This window comes from Adiantum capillus-veneris, chromosome 3, assembly GCF_014529385.1.
Source record: "Adiantum capillus-veneris isolate H3 chromosome 3, ASM1452938v2, whole genome shotgun sequence".
In the NCBI taxonomy this organism is placed as follows: Eukaryota; Viridiplantae; Streptophyta; class Polypodiopsida; order Polypodiales; family Pteridaceae; genus Adiantum; species Adiantum capillus-veneris.
In genome coordinates this window covers 178,272,420-178,295,167 of record NC_140933.1, presented here as the reverse complement: position 1 = coordinate 178,295,167, position 22,748 = coordinate 178,272,420, and positions in this window count along the sequence as shown.

Here is a 22,748-nt window from a genome sequence, read left to right as displayed (position 1 = left end):
GTTTAGAAACCGAACATGTGTCCGAAGATGTTGGTTCAAGCAAGAAATCATAGTATCCTTCTAATCTAGTATGGATATACATTTTTCCAGAAAATGGGCACACTCATATATGACCATCATCTAACCTAGATCCAAGTCGACCATATTGAATAAAGTGCTCTATAGAGTGCACCCTATTTAATGGGGCCTCAAAGCTTTGATGAACTAAATTATTTGTAGAAAAGTTATCATCTTACTATAGCATGTTTTGAAGTTCTTTATATATGACCATCACGTGACCTAGAATGGACACGTGGCCAATCTAGGAATCACATATGCACATAATAACAACATAAGACCATCACTTGACCTGGAAGGGACAAGTGGACAATCTAGGAAACAATATGCACATGTAATAACATATGACCATTAGTTGATCTAGAATGGACACATGGCCAATCTATGCAACACATGTGACTATTAAAGAACATAGTTATGTGGTTTTTTTTTTAAAAGAACACATTCACATATGACCATCACTTGACCTAGAATGGACATGTGTCGAATCTGAATTACACATATGCAAAACAAAGTACATCCCACCATAATCTAACCTAGAATGGATAGATGGCTAAGACACACAATACACATAAATATAAAAGAACATACAAGAATGCTTTTCTTAGAGAAGAAATGGAAAATCTAGAAAAAATGAACTTGGAATGGACAGGTGGTCAATTTAGGGGCATAGATGCATGTGGTCAATTTCATGTAGTTCATTTAGGCCAGGTGATGGTCAATTTCATGTAATTTATCTAGGTCAGGTGATGGTCAATTGTAGCTCTAACAAACTAATGTTTTTTGTAGACAAGTTAGCCAGGTAATGGTCAATTTCATGTAATTCATCTAGGTCAGGTGATGGTCATATGTAGCTTTAACAAACTAATGTTTTTTGTAGACAAGTTATCTTCTCACTATAGCATGGTTTTAAGTTCTTTATATATGACCACCACTTGACCTAGAATGGACAAGTGACCAATCTAGGCAACACATATGCACACGTAACAACATATGACCATCACCTGACCTAGAATGGACAAGTGGCCAATCTATGCAACACATATGCACATGTAACATTTATGAACATTACCTAACCTAGAATGGAAATATAGAAAATCTAGGAAACACATGTGAATATTAAAGAACATACATTCACATATAGCCATCACTTTTGACCTATAATAGATAGGTGGCCAATCTGAAGTGCACATATGTAGAACAAAGTAAATTCCACCACAACCTAGCCTAGAATAGATAGATGGCTAATATACACAATACACATGAATAAAGAAGAACATATAATCATGCTTTTCTGAGAAAAGAGAGATGGAAAATCTAGAAAAATTGAACCTGGAATGGACATGTGGTCAATCTAGGGGAACATATACACATGTAACAACAAATGACAATCACTTGACCTGGAATGGATAGGTGACCAATCTAGACAATACATGTGACCATTAAATAACATAATTACACATGTCTTTCGTAGAAAATTTCACATTCACATATGACATCACCTGACTTAGAATAGCCAAATGACCATTCTAGAGTGTACTTTTGACTGAACAAGAACATATAAACATGTGTTGATATATCAAAATAAAGGGCATAGAAAGAACATACTAGCATGCTTTTTTAGTGAAACAGAGTCGGAAAACTAACCTAGAACGTACATGTGGTCAATCTAGAGAGCATGTATGCATAGGAATCTCCACATTAGCATCACCTAACCTAAAATGGACAAGTGATCAATCTAGATAGCACATGTAACAATAAAAGAACACAAACTAAGAAAGAGTAATTACATGTGCCTTAGAAAATGAACATGTGTCAGAAGACATTGGTCCAAGCAAGAAATCATAGCATCCTTCTAATCTAGTACAAAAACACATGTATTTCTTGAATAGGGTACATTCATATATGACCATCATCTGACAATTCTTTGATAGAGTGTACATATGCAGAACAAATTACATCCCACCATAACCTAACCTCAAATGGATAGATGGCTAAGATACACAATACACATGAGTATGAAAGAACATGCAAGCATGATTTTCTTAGGAAAGAAAGATGGAAAATCTAGAAAAAATGAACCTAGAATGGACGAATGGTCAATCTAGGTGCACATTTGCACATGTAAAAACATATGTCCATCATATAAGGTAGAATGGATAGGTAGCCAATCTGAAGTATAGATATGACAACAAAAACATATTTACATCAATCTATCCACTAGAGCTAGTGCAAAAAAGACAAAACTTTTTCCTTTATCTTTCTTAGAAAAATTGAACCTAGAATGGACAAGTGGCCAATCTAGGCAACACAAGTGATTATTAAAGAACATTGTTATGTATGTCTTTTTTTTAAAGGACACATTCACAGTCTTCCTTTTTTAAATGACACATTCACATATGACAATCATCTGACCTAGAATGGATAGGTGGCCATTCTAAAGTGTACATATGCAAAACAAAGTACATCCCACCAAAAGCAGAATCTAGGCACATTTGAATTCTAGATTTATTAACAAGTTCATTCTAAGTTTGGAATATGTCAACTTTTCTAATAATATTTTCTTAGAGAATGTGCTCTACATTTTCCACATGCAATGTAGAATAGGTAAAGGTAATTAGGTTTAACTTGTTGACACTTGAAAACATCCATTGGATTCTAATATAATCATGAATTTCACTACAAAATAAAAGCATGGTAAGTTCAAGTTTAACCCACCCACCTTGGGATGGGTTATTTTCTTTATGATCTTCCTTAGGCATAGGTAACTCTAGATTGGACACTTATCCATTCTAGGATTAAAAATTAAGGTGGCAGTTCTAGTGTGTGAATCCTCAATGTCATATTTTTTTCACTACATTTTCTTGCTTTTGTATGTTTCAAGAACTACCTTCATATCTTTTTTTCTTGATACCCTCAAATGATATTGTATTTTCTTCACCTTGTGCCTTGATTCTCTACCTTTTCGAATTTTTATGACTAATTTTGAAATACTGCTACTTTGTTTCCTTTAGATACAGAACATGACATGGTTTCTACATCCACACTCCCAACACAAACACTAGGTAAGGATTCCCTAATATGCACATTGATGGAAGCCTTGAAAGGCACTTAAACTATTTGAAATGTATTGTAGGAGACAAAATTGATCAGCAAGTGGGAGATGGTAGCAATAATGCTATGTTGGTTCATCCAGTGGAAATTGCTCCAATGGATGATGGAGTACAACTTGAAAAACAAGTGCAAGATGATCAAGTTGATGCCAGTAGCTCAAGCCCAACAATGTCAAAGAAGTCCATGTTGACAATTGTGTTGGACTTGAATGGTGTTTTAATGAAACGTTGCCCCAATCATCCAACCTTCATGAGTCTATTCAACTAGACTCTAGAGTATATATTGTTCTTAGGCCAAGATGTCTTGAGTTTCTACAATTTTTATTGCAAAGATTCAATGTGGGAATTTGGTCAACAACTAAACTAGCTAATGTTCTCCAAATTGTAAGGACATTGACAAATAGGGTAGAGACAACATTTTAGGTCAGGTGATGGTCATATGTAAATGTTCTCTTTTCTTAGAGTGACATGCATAACCATGTTCTTTAATAGTCACATGTGTTATCTAGATTGACCACCCATCCATTCTAGGTCAGGTGTTGGTCCTATGTTGTTACATGTGCATATCTATACATACATTATCCACTTGTCCAATCCATGCTCATTTTTTCCTATATTTTCTATTTTTCATTCTCAAGAAAATCATGCTTGTATGTTCTTTCATATTCATGTGTATTGTGTATCTTAGCCATCTCTCCATTCCACGCTATAGCTTATAGTGGGATGTACTTTGTTGTGCACTTGAGATTGACCACTTGTCCATTCTAGGTTAGGTGATGGTCATATGTGAATGCACTCTTTTCTAGAAAATACATGCATAACCATGTTCTTTAAGAGTTACATGTGTTGTCTAAATTGACCACCTGTCCATTTTAGATCAAGTGATGGTCGTATGTTGTTACATGTACATATGTACACATAGATTGACCACCCATCCAATCCACACTCATTTTGTCTATATTTTCTATCTTTCTTTCCCAAGAAAAGCATTCTTGTATGTTCTTTTATATTCATGTGTATTGTGTATCTTAGCCAAAAACTAACCTAGAATGGAGAGGTGGCCAATCTAGATTGCAAACCATACAAGGCTTCAACTATTCAAAAATGTACAACTTATCATTATCTTCTTTATTGGATGCAAGTGTAATCTATATTAGTAATCTATTTATTCTAGGCTATATTAAATACAAATATGTTCTTTCTTGGTTATGTGTGCATTTACACTAGAAACTATCCAGCTTTGGCTAATTTTCCATGTTTTCAATGCAGACTCAAAACCAAAAAGTATTTCTTTATTGGGATGGAAATCTTCTTCAAGCCATGAGGACTCATCTAGTGGTAGTTCTGAGGGACCTTCAAAAGAAGATTATTCATCCTTTAGTCAGATGCCACTTATGCTCAAAAAAGAAAGAAGAGTCCTTATCTTGGACATTGAAGGCCTACTACTTAAGTTGATTGAAATGCAACATGGCGATGCCATACCATCATGGACTGCCCACATGCGCCTCATAAAAGAAGACGAAATTTGTTTTGCTATACACCCTGATGTAGATGTCTTTTTAGACTTTTGCTTTCACTACTTTGAGGTTTGGATCTGGAGCTGTTACAACCTTAAAAAAGCTCAACATATCATTCAAACATGTTTTCCTAGCCACCATAGTCAATTTATGATGATCTTGAGTAATAAGAATTGCCAAAATCCAAATATTATGTTGGGGTATAAAAGAGTTTACCATAAGAATTTGTCAGTGGTATGGGATATGTTTCATGATTTACATGTAGGGAATACTTTGATTTTTTATGACAGCCCATATAGAGTTATGTGGAATATCCAAGGCACATACCTTATCTTTCCAAAAATGTGGAGACAGTCACCGCTAGAACTTCAAAGCTTCTTGGAGACAACCATGATACCTTGGTTGCTAGGGTGGTTACATGCTCCAGAACGAAGGGATTATACGCGCAACACAGTTGTCAAGATGTTTGAAGATCCTGAGACAAACTATGTCACAAATGTGTACTTATCAAGAAGGAAAAGTTTGGATTGATTTAATGATAGTGCATCAAACTTTGTGGATGGAAAGGAGACTTGTAATTATTTTTTTGGCTATTGCAAGTCATTGTACAATATTTTGCTAATCAATTTAGTGGTCATTTTTAATTTTTTTTGTTGAATGAAGTGCTATGTAGAGTGCACCCTATTTTAAGGGGACTCAAAGATTTAACAAACTATTTTTTTATAGAAAAGTTATATTCTTACTATAGCATGTTTTTAAGTTCTTTATATAATAGTAACATTGTATCTCAAAAGTAAGATATAATGAAGGACATCCTTCTCTAATAAAGTGTTGTTTCTTCAGGAAGTTTATCACATGGTTAAGAACCATCTTTAAAGTAAGATTTGTTGAGCGCAATGTTTGGAAAATGTCTCATATGATAATAATCCTATATTATTTTAGAATATTTTTACTAATAACAAGAAAAGTATTTGAGATGACTAACTCATGTGTACTCTAGATTGTTAGCCATGCTTTTAGCACTATATAAGAATTAAAATGTATAATGATTTTTTTAGTTTATCATCTAGTTGTTATGAGGAATAAAAATATTATAGATGTGAAAAGGGCGTGGCATTTGATGTGATTAACATATCCTAGTGTAATGATTTCAAGATAATTTTAAGCCAAGCTATGTCTAGAATGGCCAAGTGGTGGATCTACTTCACATTCCATTGAAAGACTTGATTACTAACATGTGTGTGGATTGTCGCAATCAATTTAAGCATGTACATATGATATACTTAGTTTGTCCAAGTGATGGATCTTTATCACGTTCAATTTGTTTATCTTAATGTAGTATCATAGCAAAGTGGTAAGTCTACATCTCTCTTTACCCAAAACAAAAACTGTAACTTTTGTTTGGCTAAAATATACATGCCTATTACATCAAATAATTAGAATCAGTTTTGGAATGGAAATCTAAAGGATATAAAACAAAAACTGTAACTTTTGTTTGGCTAAAATATACATGCCTATTACATCAAATAATTAGAATCAGTTTTGGAATGGAAATCTAAAGGATATATCATGTCAAATTGCTGCATCCTAATTGGTTTGTAGCAAAAATGACTTTTAGATTTTTTCTTTAACACTAGTCCTGTAAAAAATTAGCCACTTTTGTGGCTTTTAGAGACTTTTGTAAAATATTTTCCAACACTATATTAGTTATCTGATAGCGGGAAAAAGAGCAGTGCAATCGGGTGGCCTCTGTACTCATGCACACTCCACAAACCACGCCTCATGCAAACAAGCAAAGAACAAAACAAAGGGGGCACCACCCTAAATTAAGAGGTTTACGGACCTCACACATAGTGCACATAGGCAAGTGAGACTTCTGGCATTATGATGGCATCAAAACATATGGCAAAACACATAGAAACGAAGCTTAGGGACCTTATGTAGCATATATATACACAAGACATCAGCTTAACAATACAATGGCATCTGATCATACATAACAAGGATATAGAGAAGCAAGCCAAGGATGGCATAATCCCTTGTCAAAAACAATCAACCCAGCAAGTAGGTATGATCCTACTAGCAACACATCAATACCTTAGAGAATGATGGCGAGGATGGTGGCCATGGAGCATGAGAGAAGACTCCTTATTTAGGTTTTAGGGCTAGTAATGTAGCATACTAGAGGGAGAGAGAGAGACGGAGAGAGAGTAGAGCTCCATCCATAGCTCCTCATTGTGAGCAATGTCGTCATAGCTTCATTGCTTGGTGAAGGGGGTGAAGTGTTGGTTTTGAGTGAGAGAAGGCCTCCTTATATAGGTTTCTGAGAGGGTTTAGGATTAGGGATAAACATGCTTAAATCCGCTGATTGGGGTTACTTTTTGCTTAGGGTGGTCAACAGATTAAGGTCACCTGATATGTCACCATCAAGATATTCTCTAGAGTGATGTGAGAGGGGAGGGTAAATGCTAATTTTTCTGATTGTGACACATGGGGATAAGGCCTTGACCAGCATTTAAGAGCAGGTAGGTGGCTGTTGAAACTGGAGGTTCTGCACATGTCAGGGGGGGACCTGCGGGGGGGAGGTGGCAGCTGGGTCCTCCTGAATATCAAATTCTCAAAAAATCCTCAACCATGGCTTCTTTTGACATGTGTTCTTTGAAAAAAATAGCATGTCTCTTTTCAACTCAAAAGTCTTTATCCCTGTTGACTCACCTTTACCATAAGATTTTCCCCTTTTCTCCTCCTGTAACTGCATTGTTGATTCCCAATCACTGCTTCTAGTAACAGTGATCTGTTACCTACCAAATACTTATGGTGCACTAAAAAATATTTACCATGGGTAAAAAAAGTTACTGTAGGTAGAAAGTGATTTGTATTTACCATGTAGGTGAAAAATATTTACTGTAGGTAAAAAATATTTACTGTGGTAAAAAAATTTACTGTCGGTAAAAAAGTGAAAACGGAGTATGTTGTGCTGTGAGTCCACACGAACATCCTCGTGTAAATTTCACTAGAAATTCACACCTAGAATGGGCTATTCTGTAAGATATAGGTTGTAGGCATGCATAAGAGCTCGTTCCCACGTATCTTCTGTCCATGGCACGTTTTACTCTTTGGTGCTTGTGAAGTAGATTTTTCTTCTCTTTCGAGATCCCTTGGATTAGAGTATCCTCATCTCCCCAACAACTGACTGTGCCTTTATTGCATCTTCAGAAGGGGTCCTAAAAACCATGCATCATATAGCCCTCTCCCTTAAGCTAGAGGTATTTGATGCCTCTAGCTGTAGGTTGTGCTACAATAGGGTTCTCTTGAATACTTACCCACCTGGTACCAATTGAATTTGCCATGTTACTGCTTTCTTGGCTGATGCACCCTGTTTAGTCCTTTCTGATGAATAATTGTATCCATCCATGACTAACAACTGGTCTCCTAGACCCTTGAAAGCCATACCCCATCCATTGTCAATATCCACTTTCACTGGTAGCATTCTCTTTTTTTCTTTTTTTCTTCTCATTTTTTCCTTTTTTTTGTCTTCTCTTTTTTTTTTTTGAAACGACTATGTACATGATTGTTACCTTAGTTGGAGCTCGAATATGATGAGCTCTCCTCTGAACCATCCTTAGCATTGATTTCACCAGCATATGGCTGTGAAAGACGACATTGGTAGGCCTTCAATCGCCAACCATTTACCGGGGTCTGATGTACCTTACCATCTAGGTCACTTATTTGGTAACTACCATTTGAGAACCTCTGTATCACTACAAAAGGGCCTTCCCACTTAAGCAAGAACTTACCATCCTTCCTGCGATCAAAGCGATTGTCGTATCTGAGCACTAAAGAACCTTCCTTGATACCTTTCTTGACAAGGTTGCGATTGAGCTTCTTTCGTTTCTTCTCTGCCTGGGCTGCATAGTACTTCACTGCTGACTCTCGATCTAGCCCTAACCTCTCCAAATCGATGATTCTTCCTTCCACCTGCTTCTCTTGACTATCCTCTTGATGTGATTTTAGAACTCGGAGGCTCGCTAACTCCACTTCTATAGGCAATAGTGCCTCTTGCCCGTAAACCAAGTGAAAAGGTGTATACCCCAAGGATGTTTTAAAGGGTGTTCTGTAGGCCCAAAGTGCTGCATCTAGGTGTTTTTCCCATGCCTTAGGATGTAAATGCACTTGCTTAGTGATGATTTTATATATAAGACCATTTACCTTTTCCACAAGACCATTGCACTGAGGGTAGTATGGTGTAGAGTGCCTGCGCTTGATTTTTAACTTGCTCATCAATTGCCCGACTAAATCAGCTCAAAATCCCGGTCCCCTATCCGAGAGAATCTCCAAAGGTGTGCCAAAACGGCAACAAAGGCATTCAAAAATGAAATCACTCACGTCCTTGGCTGTGATGCGCTTTGTGGGACGAGCTTCTGCCCATCTGGTCATGTACTCCACCCCCATAATGATGTATTCCTTCCCTGATTGAGTGCAAGGTAGTGGCCCTATTGCATCTATCCCCCATTTTTCAAATGGCCCATAGGTTTTGATTGGATGCTGATTTTCATGGGTAAGACGCCTTGGTTCAGCTTTTTGGCAAACCTCACATGTGCAACACCAATGTTGTACATCTCGATGGAGGCTTGGCCACGTGAACCCTGCTTGTAAAATCTTTCTACTAGTAATCTCTTGTGCAAAGTGGCCACCACACACACCTTCATGACAACTAAACAAAATATCCTTTATCTCTTGGGATGCAGGAACTCTCCTTAAGACAGCATCTTTCCCTCTACAATACAAGTCCTCATTCACTAAGCTATAGCTGGTAGCCTTTTTTGCCAACCACCTACGTTCACTTTTACTCATACCAGAGGGTGCTTCACAATGCTCAAGAAAGTAAAGTAAATCATGCAGCTCCTCCTTTCCCTGGTATAAAGGACTTTTCACAAGGATAGCACCTACTATGAGAGTTTGTATTTCTTCACCTGCTAAGGCATCTACTTCTCGATTTTGATCTCTAGGTACAAAGTGCACTCGAACTTCTTTAAAACCCTTCAACAAGGCCTTTGCTTCCCTCATCTTAACAGAAAATTTGTCATTTTTACAGGCCCATACACCAACCATTTGCTTAACAATCAACATGGAGTCACCAAAAACATTTAGCTTTGTGATGCCCTGAGAAAGATAACATTGCAACCCTAAAACAAGGGCATGGTACTCTGCCTCATTGTTAGAATGAACCTCTTTTAGATGAAACCCTTTTGCAAAGATCTTCTCCTTCTCTGGACCTAATATTACTATGCCTGCTAATGCCTTGTCTTTGGTCCTCTTGTAAGCCCCATCAAAATACACATTGTGTGCTCCCAGTAGAACTTCAGGCTCCGGGATAGGGGGTACCTTACTAGGTGCCTCTTTCTTGGCCTTCTCATAACACCTTTGTGTGAGGACATCTGCCAAACAAGCACGGGTGGAATCCTCTACTTGTAGTGTGTAGTCAAACTCTTGAAGCTGCACCACCCACTTTGCTATTCTTTGAGACAATTCCATGTGTTGTAGGGCATATGGAAAAACCTCCTCAGTTGTGATCACCACAAATTGTCTCGGAAGTAAGTAAGCCCGAAACTTCTCCACTGCAAACTTAAGAGCTAGCACCAATTGCTCAGTTGCGCTGAAATCCTTTTCAGCAGTTGTCATCACTCTACTAGAGAAGTAGACTGGTCTCATAAGAGATGTCTTTGGGTCTTTTTGCATCAAGAAAGCTCCTAGAGCTTCTGGACCTACACTAGGATTTACATAGAATAATTCATCCCATGTGGGTTGTAGGACGACAGGCAATGAGCTCACAATGGTTTTAACTTCTTGAAAGCACCTTTCACCCTCCTCACTCCATGTCAATGCAGTGTGTTTAGTGAGCTTCTGCAAAGGATAGATTGCCTGAGAAAGGAGATGTATGAATCGTCCCATGTAGCAAACCTTTTGAATGAAGGAGACTAGTTGCTTCACGTTTGAAGGAGTAGGTAAAGCTAACAATGTCTTTACCTTTTCAGGGTCAGCCTCAATACCATCTTGAGACACAACATGGCCTAGTAGAGTGACCTTGCTCTCACCTATGTGGCACTTGTATTTATTCAATTGCCCACCCAATTGGGCCAGACGGGTGAAACCTTCATCAACCTTGGACAGATGTACTTCCCTAGAGCTGTAAATGCAAAAATCATCAATGAAGACTCGTATGGACTTACCAAAGTAAGTTTGAAACACCAATTTCATAAACCTCTGGAAAGTAGTTGGGGCATTAGTTAAACCAAAAGGCATAACTCTATAAGCAAAACACCCCCAAGGTGTTATGAAGGTAGTCTTTCTTTGGTCTTCATCTGCAATTCTGATTTGGAAGTAGCCTAAGTACCCATCACACACTGTGTACCTTTCATGACCAGCCACTTCATTTAGTATTTCATCTTGAAAAGTCAAAGGAAAATGGTCCCTTTTTGTGGTTGCGTTTAGAGGCTTGTAATCCACACATACCCTCCACTTCCCATTTTTCTTTGGTGCTACCACAACTGGAGACACCCACTCAGAATCTTTCACTGGGTAGATAAATCCTGCCTTGAGTAATCTTTTTACTTCTTTTAAGAGTGCATCTTGTTGCACTAGCCCTAATCTCCTTAGCCTTTGCACCACTGGTTTGGCACCTTCCTTTAATTGGATATGGTGTTGGGTTACCGTCGCTCCTTTAATGTTCTCGTAATCAGTTATAAAGAGGCCAGCATGCTTCTTTAGTACCTGCAAATAGGGTTCTCTCTCTTCTTCTAGTAGGTCCTTAGCTAGCATCTCCTCTAAGCCTGTGGCTTCTTCCTTGTTTAGAGAGTCTTGACCACCTTCTCCTTCTGGGTTTCGCAGTATTATACCCATGACTTCCAAAGAGCTAGCATCCTCCTCAGATGACTCATCCTCAGATGAAGAGCAACTTCTTGTGCTCCATTCATCCATAGAAGTCTCCATCTCTAGGTCTTGTTGTCTACCCTGCTTCATGTCATACACAATTTTTTGTTGCTTGCCACCTACCTTATGATTTGGTCGCAACTCAAGGGAACCTGTCTCCCAATCTTGCCTAGCTTTCATAGCCATAAGCCAAGGTCTTCCAAGGATTAGCGGATAGCCCTCCCCCTTAGTTGGGATCACATAAGCATCAATTGAGATTGCAACACCAAAAGCTGAAACCTTCACTCCATTAACCTTTCCCACACAAGCCACCCTTACATTATTTGCCATCTTAGCTTGTAAGGAAGTTTGCTCGTTTACTTACAAACCCAACCTGTGCATTAATTTCTCTGTCATAACACAAATCTTGGCTCCATCATCTACGTACACATTGGAGACTCGTTGACTCTTAATCTCTGCATCAATGACTGGCACGATATCCTTCATGCCTCTTGCACTAATAGACCCAACTGACTTTGCCTTAGCCCTCCTGGTGCTGACCATCTTAGACCAGGTTCTACGCATCTTTGGGGAAAGGTGAAGGAGTTGCTGCCATGAAATCTTTGGTCCTTGCTTACTCACATCTGCTACCAGGTCGTAAGGTATGGATCCTACCCCAAGTGGAAAGTCTTCTACTCCTATGTGCCTCCTTGACCTACTCTTCCTTTTCTTGTCTCCTATCACTTGGGAGGAACCCTCATTCCCTTTATCCGGCTCTGAAGCTTCCATTTCATCAGTTCTTTGTCTCCTAACTCTCTTTATTGGCATGGCAACAGCTTCCTCCATTTTTTCTTTCCCTTTATCCTTACCATTGTCAAGACTTATGACAGAGACAGCCATGTCCTCCCCTCCCGATGGTAGTGGAGGGATCTCTGCTGGTGCTTGTGGTGGTGGAGGAGGGGGTCTCAATATTTGGATTGGTGGATCCACGTGTGCATTTTGTCCATTTAGTGGCCTAGCTCGAGGAGGAGTGACTTGGTGGCGAGGAGGCCGTCTTTGATTACCATTTCCTTGATAGCGTCGTGGATGGGGGCAATAATACATGCCGTGACCTACCTCTCCACAGTTGTAGCAAATGTACTCACGTGCTTGCCTTTGTCCTTCTTGTCTATTTCGTTCATTTCCTGGCTGGGGAGCCCTTACACTTTGAACCAGATTGATGGACAGGCTCTCTAGTGTATTGGTGATTTGTTGAAGTAATTCTTGTTGAGAGGACTCTTGGTCTCTTGCTCCTGTCCCTGCTACTACCCTTGCCGTAGGTTGAGCTAGCGGTGGAGGCTCCATTCCCCCTTGTAGTTGAGCTTGGAATTTTAACTTCCTATCCTTCTCCCTTGCATAAGTCATAGCTTTATCAAAGGTATCTGGGAATTTACCTTTTACCTTTTCTCGAAGGATGGGGTAAAGCCCTGCCAAGAAACAGTCCTTCTTTAGGCATTCTGGCGCCCTTTCTCCTTCACCTAGTGATGCACACCATTTCTCCCACAGGTTGGAAAACTTTCCTTCATAGCTTCTATAGTCATTGGGTGATGTTTGGCGTAGCTCTAAGAGCTGTCTCCATATCTCCTCTGGAGGCTCATGGCGGCGAAATTCTTCGATGAAGGCCATCTTTAAGGACTCCCAGTCTCTTCTTTCTTCAGGTGCCAAAGTTTGATACCATAATTTTGCACCTTCCCTCAAGACCAAAGGAACGGCCCTTAACTTAGTAGCTTCGTCATCCCTTCCCGATATCAGAAAGGCCATTTCCAAATTATCGAAAAAGTCTGGAGCAACCTCTCCAGGCTTACCATAAAAATTAGGGAAGGCCATAAGTGAGAGAGTAAACAGCTCCAATTTATTTTAAAATAGAGTATGGTAATTACAATTTGGAGCTTTAGCACAACTTAGCTCAAAATAGGATGAAGATCGACACATCAAAGGAATGGTAATAGTCTAGTAAGGGTAGAATGACAGGACGAGGAGAGCGCAAGATTTCCCCAAGTCTCTCGGCTCCAAACAACAGGGCTATTCTTTGCTGATAAAAGATTTTTCTATCAATACAAATATTCACACGGATATGACGCACAAAATGGAAAGGAAACATGCGGGGATCATCATTCTCATTATTGGCATCCATACTTACACACAAGAGCCCATCTTAGTTGCACCACCTTGGGACCAATGAGCCTGATCAGCCACAGAAGGTGAGCACCTCGGATCACTTCGACTCTTCCTGATGCATCTGTGAAGACATAAGGCGTGATGGAAACACTTTGTACAATGCTGAGCCTTTTAGTAAGCAACAATTGGATGCTATTACCATAATCAGCATGACGAATGAAAGTGACACCATTAATGTGCAACACATCATCAACTAAGATAGTTTCCTTAGATTGAGATAACTTCTTGAAAATTAGCAGCAAAGGTAGGGCAAGGAGGCTTTTCACCCGGTCTCCAAAGCACTTTGGACAATATCCAAAGTGACCTTCACGCGGACAGGAGGTTGGCTTGGGATTGGTGGTGTCTGGATTCACAAAGTGCACTGGGAGCACTCGCAGACGGGCGACAATCTCGTAGGCAATCCTTCGCCTCTTTGCTTCAGGAGGATTTAGGGGTGAGAGTCGTGGTTGCAAGTTGGAGGATGAAGTTGGTTGCTCACTAGCCTTTTTCTTGCCTATAGTGGTCATGTAATCCCTTATTAATGAGATTAAGCCAAATGTTACCTTACGCTTGAGCACGCGCTGCGGCCTTGGGCCACTTAGGTGTAGAGGTGATCTTCCTCCTCTTAGTCGGCTCCTCAGGAAAGAGAGGTCTGGTGATGCTTTCTCTTCCCTTAATGTGTGTCACAGTACCTTCGTGTATGTTGATGTAGAATATTTCAAGCTCGTGTGCGTTGGAGGTTTCTGGAGCACTCATAGGTTGAGAGGAGAGGTATATCAAGCTCTTCTTCTCACTCTCCTTCGTTGGCAACGATCACAAACAAGGCATGTAGAAGAACTTACTTCTTGAATTTCAATGACACTGCAACCTGGTAACAAGACCTCGATGAAAACTTTTAAGGCCTCTACAGCCTCCTCCTCTTCTGTTCTCCAATTTGCAAACTCCTCACGCCATTCGTCCATGTTGTAGATTGCACATCTTCATTGCTTATGGACTGAAGGTCTGTGTAGCCCTCCTCAGTGGGGGCACCAAAATGATAGCGGGAAAAAGAGCAGTGCAATCGGGTGGCCTCTATACTCGTGCACACTCCACAAACCACGCCTCATGCAAACAAGCAAATAAAAAAACAAAGGGGGCACCACCCTAAATTAAGAGGTTTAGGGACCTCACACATAGTGCACATAGGCAAGTGAGACTTCTGGCATTATGATGGCATCAAAACATATGGAAAAACACATAGAAACGAAGCTTAGGGACCTTATGTAGCATATATATACACAAGACATCATCTTAACAATACAACGGCATCTGATTATACATAACAAGGATATAGAGAAGCAAGCCAAGGATGGCATAATCCCTTGTCAAAAACAATCAACCCTGTAAGTAGGTATGATCCTACTAGAAACACATCAATACCTTAGAGAATGATGGCGAGGATGGTGGCCATGGAGCATGAGAGAAGACTCCTTATTTAGGTTTTAGGGCTAGTAATGTAGCATACTAGAGGGAGAGAGAGAGAGAGGGAGAGAGAGTAGAGCTCCATCCATAGCTCCTCGTTGTGAGCAATGTCGTCATAGCTTCATTGCTTGGTGAAGGGGGTGAAGTGTTGGTTTTGAGTGAGAGAAGGCCTCCTTATATAGGTTTCTGAGAGGGTTTAGGATTAGGGATAAACATGCTTAAATCCATTGATTGGGGTTACTTTTTGCTTAGGGTGGTCAACAGATTGAGGTCACCTGATATGTCACCATCAAGATATTCTCTAGAGTGATGTGAGAGGGGAGGGTAAATGCTGATTTTTTTGATTGTGACACATGGGGATAAGGCCTTGACCAGCATTTAAGAGCAGGTAGGTGGCTGTTGAAACTGGAGGTTCTGCACATGTCAGGGGGGGACCTGCGGGGGGGAGGTGGTAGCTGGGTCCTCCTGAATATCAAATTCTCAAAAAATCCTCAACCATGGCTTCTTTTGACATGTGTTCTTTGAAAAAAATAGCACGTCTCTTTTCAACTCAAAAGTTTTTATCCCTGTTGACTCACCTTTACCATAAGATTTTCCCCTTTTCTCCTCCTGTAACTGCATTGTTGATTCCCAATCACTGCTTCTAGTAACAGTGAACTGTTACCTACCAAATACTTATGGTGCAGTAAAAAATATTTACCATGGGTAAAAAAAGTTACTGTAGGTAAAAAGTGATTTGTATTTACCATGTAGGTGAAAAATATTTACTGTAGGTAAAAAATATTTACTGTGGTAAAAAAATTTACTGTCGGTAAAAAAGTGAAAACGGAGTATGCTGTGCTGTGAGTCCACACGAACATCCTCGTGTAAATTTCACTAGAAATTCACACCTAGAATGGGCTATTCTGTAAGATATAGGTTGTAGGCATGCATAAGAGCTCGTTCCCACGTATCTTCTGTCCATGGCACTTTTTACTCTTTGGTGCTTGTGAAGTAGATTTTTCTTCTCTTTCGAGATCCCTTGAACTAGAGTATCCTCATCTCCCCAACAACTGACTGTGCCTTTATTGCATCTTCAGAAGGGGTCCTAAAAACCATGCATCAATATCTAAATAGAAAATGGTTTCAAGGAATTATGACCCACACTTAATTTGAGTTGATAAAAAATAGTACAAAGCTTAAAGGTGTCTTTTCATTGCCATTCTCTACAACTTTTTTATGCGGATGGATAATTTCTTAATATTTTCTTTTGAAAGTAAATCAAATTAGTTGCTAAGCAGGTCCAAACTTCTTTGAAAGATCCCTCAATAGGTATGTGATACATGTACCAAGCTTTTCTAACCCACATAGAAAGATTGCCGACATTTTTAACTTCTTGAAGTTAAGTAGTAAAGTCCAGTTTTACGTAAAATTTACTAATTTTAGAAAGTAAAATTTTTATTTTTGAAATTTTCATGTAAATTGTGTATTTAGAAAAAAAAATTCATATCTTGAATTGATAATTAAGAAGTTCCATGAAATTTTGATGTCATATACAAAATTTATGTTTCAATTTCTAAAATCCTGATGGGAGCCATTTTTTATGGGTTTAGCTAGTTTTGTGGCTCATTACAAGTCTAGTTTTAATGCCATAACTTTCTTGAATGAGTTTAGAGTGACAAAGAAATGTACATAATCTATGACACACATTTTATAATATTAAGTTTAGAATGACTAAATGATGGACCTCGTAGCGTGTCAAGCTAAGTTTTGAATGGCTAGGTGGTGTGTTCGCTTATCATTCCATTAAAAAATATGCTTTTTAAGTGGCTACAAGTGGCTATAATGTCTATTGTTATAATACTAAATCTAAAAGAATGAATTTAAGTTAGACATGTATTGCTCTAGAATGGAGATCCTCTAATAGTAGAAATATTTGTTTACCACGAATGGCCAAATGGCCATTCTAGAGTGTACTTTTGACTGAACAAGAACATATGTACACGTGGTGATACATTAAAAACTAGGGCACAAAAAGAACATACTAGCATGCTTTTTTTAGTGAAGAAGTTAGACAATCTAACAAAAACTAACCTAGAATGGACATGTGGTCAATCTAGAGAGCATGTATGTATAAGAATCACCATATTAGCATCACTTGAGCTAGAATGGATAGGTGACCAATCTAGATAGCACATGTAACAATAAAAGAACAAAAAATAAGACATGTGCACTTTAGATTGGCCACCTGTTCATCCTAGCTCAAGTGATGGTCATATGTGAATGTGTTCTTTTCTAATAAAGACACGCACAACCATGTTCTTTAATAGGTACATGTGTTGTCTAGATTGATCACATATCTATTCTAGGTCAAGTGATGGTTGTATGTTGCTATATGTGTATATCTACACATAGATTAACCACATGTTCAATCCAACTTCATTTTTTATCTTTAATAGTCACATGTGTTGTCTAGATTGACCACTTGTCCGTTCTAGGTCAAATGATGGTCATATGTTGTTGTATGTGCATATCTCCACATAGATTGACCACTGTCCAATCTAGAATCATTTTTTCTATATCTTCTATCTTTCTTTCCCAAGAAAAGCATGCTTGAATGTTATTTCATACACATGGGTATGTTCTTACATAGGTATATTTGCACTTAGATTGACCACTTGTCCAATCCAGACTCATTTTTTTCTATTTTTTCTATTTATCTTTCCTTGGAAAAGTGTGCTTGTATATTCTTTCATATTAATGTGTATTGAATATCTTATTCATCTGTCCATTGCATATTAGATTATGGTGGGATGTACTTTTTTATGCATATGTGCACTTTAGATTGTCCACCTATCCATTCTAGGTCAAGTGATGGTCATATGTGAATGTGCTCTTCTTTAGGAAAGACATGCATAACCATCTTTTTTAATAGGCACATGTGTTGTTTAAATTGATCACCAATCCCTTCTAGGTCAAGTGATGGTTGTATGCTGTTACATGTGTATATCTACACATAGATTTACCACATGATCCATCCAAGTTTATTTTTTCTATATTTCTATCTTTCTTTCCCAAAAAAGGCATGCTTGTATGTTCTTCCATATTTACGTGTTTTGTGTATCTTAGTCATTTTTCCCTTTGAGGCTAAGTTATGGTGGGATGTACTTTGTTATGTATATGTGCTATTCAAATTGGCCACCTGCCTATTCTAGGTCTGGTGATGGTCAAATGTAAATATTCTCTTTTCTAATAATGACATACATAACCATGTTCTTTAATAGTCATATGCGTTATCTAGATTGACCACCTGTCCATTTTAGATCAAATGATGGTAATCTATTGTTACATGTGTATATCTACACATAGATTGATCACATGTCCAATCGAGGTTCATTTTTTCTATATTGGCTATCTTCCCTGCCCAAGAAAAGCAGGCTTGTATGTTTTTCATATTCATGTGTATTGTGTATCTTAGCCACATGTCCATTCTAGGTCAGATGATGGTCCTACGTGAATGTGCTCTTTTCTAAGAATGACATGCATAACCATGTTATTTAATAGTCACATGTGTTATCTAGGATTGACCACCCATCCATTCTAAGTTAGGTGATGGTCGTATGTTGTTATATATGCATATCTACACATACATTGACTACGTGTCCAATCCATGCTCATTTTTCCTATATTTTCTATTTTTCTTTCCCAAGAAAATCATGCTTGTATGTTCTTTCATATTCATGTGTATCGTGTAGCTTAGCCTCTCTCCATTCCAGGCTAGCTTGTGGGATGTAGTTTGTTATGCATGTGTGCACTTGAGATTGACCACCTGTCCATTTTAGGTAAGGTGATGGTCATATGTGAATGCACTCTTTTCTAGGAAAAACATACATAACCTTGTTCTTTAAGAGTTACATGTGTTGTCTAAATTGACCACCTGTCCATTCTAGGTCAAGTAATGGTCGTATGTTTTTACATGTACATATCTACACATAAATTGACCACCCATCCAATCCACGCTCAATTTTTCTATATTTTATATCTTTCATTCCCAAGAAAGGCATGCTTGTATGTTATGTCATATTCATGTTTATTGTGTATTTTAGCCAAATAACTGACCTAGAATGGACAGGTGGCCAATCTAGATAGCACATGTAACAATAAAAGAACACACATTAAGAAAGAAAAAGTACATGTTGATGTTGGTCCAAGCAAGAAATCATAGTATCCCTATTCCAATATGGAAAACAAATGTCGCTCCTAAAAATGACACATTCACATATGACCATTATCTAATCAAGATCCAAGTGAACCATGCTGTATGAAGTGCAAAGGGACTCAAAGCTTTGAATAAATTGCATTATGAGATGAATAGCTTGTTTGAACCAGAATTGTATTTTGCGAAGTCAATCCTAGAATGCCAATTCAATGGTTCTATAATGGAAAAATGGTGTATCTATTTTCCCAATCAATACATAGGTCTATATATGCGCAAAAATTCGTTTATGAAAATTATAATTTTAATACTTTATAGTGCTAAACAAGACATGTCCTTTATAAGAAAAAGTTATTTGAGCATTGTGGGCATGGGATTTTTCCCATTTTACCTAATATGCACTTTGCCCTCCTTTACGTGATAGATTTAGCTGATTCATATCCCAATCTGGTATTGCTTTATATGTACGCATCTAGGGAATTCCAAGAATCATCGTCTCATTCATGTGTTCATTGGGCAAGCATAAAAACTAATGAGGACATGAACATCCATGTACTATCACGTTCAAGTTGACTATTCCCAATGTTGTAGTTGGGTTCTTGTTGCATCCTTTGATTGTTGCTATTCCTGTCGTCAATGCTTGACTTGTGACCTTCTTGTATGTGGAATAACTGATTGCATTTACTCTAGCTCCTATGTCGACCAAAGCATTGGTGCTATGTTTGTTGAGCTGTACTCTGATACGCAGGTCCATTCCGTCTAACCACTCATCATCTGTTGAAATTGTCTTTAGGTAATTCCCATTTTCGATGATCTATTTCCAAAGTGTTGATGAGAATTGGTATTTGTTGATTCTTGAGAGCAGCTTTCCGCTTGAGTACCTGAAGCCTAGCGTCCTCTTGGGCTTCATCAATAACCTGCTATTGTTTGATCTTTCTTTTCTTGGCTACATGCATTCTTTCTAGCAAATCATTGGTTAGTGGCAAATTGTATTTATTTAAACAACATCCACTAATCCAATTAGCCATTGGTTCACCATCTAGGGTGGACAATTTTACTGCTCCACTTGGAGATACATATTCAATGATAAATGGCCTGTTTTCATTTTTCTTAAACTTGGAAATGTGTTGTTTAAGGGAATAGACTAGAACTAAGTCCCCTTTCTTGAAGGATTTTGTGATTAAGTGGGAATCAAAAAACTATTTTTGCTTCTGCTTTTGTGCATAGATATGAGCTACAACAGTTAGCCTTTGCTCGTCTAGCTTTTTCAAACCTTCGAGTCTTTTTGACAATTAATGTCCAGTCCACTCAAGATTCTGTGCTACCCTTAATGTCGGCAATAGAAACTCTATTGGAAGTATGGCATCAAGACCATAAACAAGGTTAAAGGGTGTAGCATTTAGAGCTGTTTTGAATGAAACTCGATAAGTCCATAGAGCAGCATGGAGATTCATTTTCCCGTCTATCCTTCCTGAACTAACCACTTTAGTCAGCACCGAGCTAAGAATTTTATTTGTATGCTTAGCTTGTCCGTTTGATTGTGGTTGATAGGGAGCTGATCTGTTATGGATGACCATAAACTCATTAAGAAAATCCTCTATTACCTCATTGAGGAAATGAGCTCCCCAATCACTAACAATCACTATTAGCAATCCATATCTCGTGAATACATACTCATATAAGAATGCAACAGTGGTTCTGGCATCATTCTTTTGAGTTGCTTTAGCCTCGGCCCACTTGGTCGAATAGTCCGTAGCTACAATGATATATTGAGCTTGGGTTCTATAAGCAGGTGGCTGTATTGGTCCAGCAAAATCTATACCCCATTTTGCAAAAGCTCTAACCCCCATGATTTGTCTTAAGGACATGCTATGTACTCGTGTTGGCATTTTTTCTCATAGACAAGCATCACACCTCGAATATATTCTATAGAATCTACAAAAAGTGTTGGCCACCATATGCCTGCCATCAAGATTCCTCTTGTGGTGGTCTCACTAGAAAAGTGACCTCCAGCTAATTCAGCATGTACTTGTTCTATAATCAGAATATACTCATTTTCATTTGCACAAAGACGCAAATGTTGATCTTTACCTCTCTGATACAATTGGTTCCCAATAAGAGCATAGTCTCTTGCTTCAGTTTCAATTTCTCTTTGACGGCGCTTACTCATATCCTTAAGAAATGTTCATCTCGATAAGTAAGTAACTAGATAGTTACTCCACTTAGGAACAAGTGACATTTGAAACAATGTTACATGAGGAATGGGTGTTTGTTTTTGACATTGAGGACAATACTTTACAAAAGACCTAGCATCTCTCCTCATAGTCAGCCAAAATACTCCAAGTCTCAAGATTTGTTGCATAGTTTGGTCTTCCGCAGAGTGAAGTCCTACTATGGTAACATGTGCTTGACTTAGGTATTGTTCTTTTTCTTCAGGGTTAAAGCATAAGAGAAATACTCCGTCTCGATTTATTTTGTATAGCCTTCCAGCTAGTAATTGATACATAGCTGATTGCTCGATTAATCTGATTGTGATAGTAAGTGGTATTTGTGAATCCACTTGAGCAATTGTCATTAATGACACAATGTTTTTCGACCATCTAGGTATCATTTCTACGGAGAACAAATAGGCATCTGGTAAATCATCATCTACTCCTTTAGGTAACTCTCTTGAAACAATCCTTGACAAATGATCTGCTCGTTGATGTGTAGTGCCCTTTTTTACAACCACAGTGAAATCAAAGTCGAAGAGAATGATGAACCATCTCACTATTCTCCCTGTGCTGCATGGCTTGTTGACCAAATACAACAAAGCTTGGTGGTCCACAAAGAACACAACCTTGTTGGCTAATAGGTAATGTCTATACTTTTTAAACGGCATAGATCATTCCTAATCCTTCTATTTTGGTGGTGGTGTAATTCTTTTCAACCATGTTCAATTTCCGGCTAGCATAAGATATAAGAAAGTCAACTTTCCCATCTCCTGGTTGAGCTAGTATACAACCGATAGCAAAATTAGAAGCATCTACATGTACATGGAATACCGTATCCCAATCTCGTGCTTTCAATATTGGAGCTGAGGTGAGAGCTTGCTTAAGCTTCATGAAGGATTCTTCACAAGCCTCGGTCCATTCAAAGTGCGTAATCAAGCTATACATGGGTTTTGCAATTATAACGTACATGTAGATGAACCGTCGATAATATCCACAATGCCCCATGAAGGCTTGTACTCCCTTGAGTGTTGTTGTCTAGGAAAATCTGCAATGACATAATCTTCTCAATATGAGTATCTATCCCATT